The following is a 2,891-nucleotide window of genomic DNA, read 5'->3' as shown; positions in this document are numbered from 1 at the left end:
AAGAAACCTAAGAGAATAAGCTAAGAGAATAAAAATATATAAATGTGTTGAAACTGCTAAATACTGCAAATTATATACAGGAAATAGCAGAACATCTTTCAGTGGTCAGAAGGAAGGACATTCAGATATTCAGAAAGCTGGTGATAGATTAGTTAATGCTATCACTTTGCTTTTTGTTAATTAAAATTTAACTGTAAAACTTCATATTATAATTAACTAGAGGCCGGTGCACAAAAATTTGTGCACTTGGGGGGGTGGGGCCCTCAGCACGGCCTGTGCCCTCTCGCAGTCTGGGACCCCTCGGGGGATGACCACCTGCTGGCTTAGGCCTGCTCCCTGGGGGATTGGGCCTAAGCTGGCAATCAGACATCCCTCTGGCAGCCCGGCAGCCCTCGGGGGATGTCTACTTGACAGCAGGGAGCAGACCTAAGCTGCAGTCGGACATCCTTAGCGCTGATGGGGAGGCAGGAGAGGCTCCCACCACCACTGCTGTACTGGCAGCCATCAGCCTTGCTTGTGGCTGAACAGAGCTCCCCCATGTGGGACCACACTGACCACCAGAGGGCAGCTCCTGCATTGAGCGTCTGCCCCCTGGTGGTCAGTGTGTGTCATAGTGTGAAGTGCCCAGCCTCTCCTTTTTTCTTTTTTTTTATTGTGGGGTTTATTTATCTTCTATAATTGAAACTTTGTTGCTGTCACTGGAGCTGAGAGCCGCTTGCTCCAGCTCTGAGGCCACGGCCGGCTGAAAGCAGGTATCTGGAGCTTGTTTAGCTTCTATAATTGAAACTTAGTTGCTTTCAGAGATCAGAGCTGGGCCGCAGGAGGTGAGGAACCTTGGCTTCCTCCTGCTTGCTTCAGCTGCATGGCTGCTGGCCGCCATATTTGTTGGCAGGTAATTTGCATATTTCCCTGATTAGCCGATTGGAAGCATAGTGAAGTTATGGTCAATTACCCTTTTGTCTTTTATTAGATAGGATAATTGACATAAAAAGCATTATAATTAAGTATGTAGAATGCTGTGTTACTGTCATTTATTTCAAGTACAAATTATTTGAACAATAATCCAAATGTTTATGAAACCATTTTTACACTTACTTGGTAAGCTGTAACATTACTTTAGTGAACCAATTCTGTCCCCACATTGCTCTTTCCACATCCTAGACTTTAGCAACTTTATTTCTAAGCTTTCCCCAATTATTTTTGTGTGTAACTTAGGGAAGTCACGTTATTCAGCCTCAGTCATCTCATTAAAGATTTGCTCCCAATGTGAGTGACCTGTTTGTGCTGCTTTCACATTGTCTAGTGCCCTTGAAAAAATGTCAGTCTTCTAATGGCCATAATTACTGACCTCTGTCTTCTAGGAACTTAGGAATTCTAGTTTTCCAGGGAAGTACCCAGGCCCACAGTGTGCCAGATCAGGGCAGTGGAATAAATGGTCCTGTTCCCAACTCTTCTATCAGCATTCAGATCAACAATGCTTGTGCCCATAGTTTCAAATGTATTCATTTTAGATTCACATGTTCACTCATTTAAGCAGCTGCCCTACTTCAAACCTCTATAATGGGCCTCAAAAAATTACTCAGATCAAAAATTGGCAGAAATACCCTGTTCTTCACTGTCCTTCCCTCCACTATCTTTCTGCTCAGACTTCTGTGCACACACGCACACATGAACACAGGCACACACACGAACACATATACAATGTTCAAACAGATAAAAACTTAAACACCTAAATACATCCTTAAAATATTCTTTCTTTTTTTTAAAATCTTATAAAGTTTTTATATTTGCCAATACATATAAATGATTATTTGAAAAATTGGCTTGCTTGTAAATTTAGCAAACAGCTTAACCTTGAATACAGTTAAATATAGAGGGTGTCCCCAAAATGTATACCCACTTTAACAGCTGATAGCTCAATTTTAAAATAAATGTATTTAATAAACACTGCCTTTATAATTATTCAGAGTGTATATATACATTTTTTGGGACACCCTATATATATACACAATATTTCTCATGTGGTATACTGGGCACCAAAGGACAAAACCTTAGTAGAATTGATACATATTATTTTTTTGTTTTTAACAGTTTTTGAGGTTTTTTTTTTACATAAATCAGCAAAAAACTTAAGTAAATTAGTATATCCAAGAGATAAAAAAAATTCAACCTTGTTCATATCCATATTTATAACAACTACTACATAAGATTTCTAAAAGAATTAAATGACATAATATTCACCAGTAGCTATAAAAAGTATCTGGCCATAGCAAATGTTGGATAGATGATAGATATAGCAATAGTCTTATTTCTATTTCTAGAAATATCCCTGGAAGGAAATTGATATAAGAAAAAAAAAGGCAAAAAAGAACCTGAATAACAGCAGCAATCTTGAGAAAGAAGAACAAAGCTAGACAGATCACAATACCAGATATCAAGTTATACTACAAAGCCACTGTAATCAAAACAGCTTGGTATGGGCACAGGAACAGACACATAGACCAATAGAACAGAATAGAGAGCCCATAAATTGACTCAAGCCATTACACTCAATTAATATTTGACAAAGAAGGCAAGAACATACAATTGAGTCAAGATAGTCTCTTCAATAAATGGTGCTTGGAAAATTAGACAGATAAATGCAAACAAAAAAAAAGAAAAGAAACTGGACCAGCAACTTATACCATTTACAAGAGTAAACTCAAAATGGGTAAAACACTTAAATGTAAGTATCAAAACCATAAAAATCCTAGAAGAAACCATAGTCAGCAAAATCTTAGACATACCTTATAGCAATATGTTTATAGATACATCACTTAGGGCAAAGGAAACAAAGGAGAAAAATAAATAAATGAGACTCCATCAAAATAAAAAGCTTTTTCACAGCATGA

The sequence above is a fragment of the Myotis davidii genome, unplaced genomic scaffold (genome assembly GCF_000327345.1).
Source record: "Myotis davidii unplaced genomic scaffold, ASM32734v1 scaffold959, whole genome shotgun sequence".
NCBI classification, from domain to species: Eukaryota; Metazoa; Chordata; class Mammalia; order Chiroptera; family Vespertilionidae; genus Myotis; species Myotis davidii.
This window is presented reverse-complemented; position numbering follows the sequence as displayed.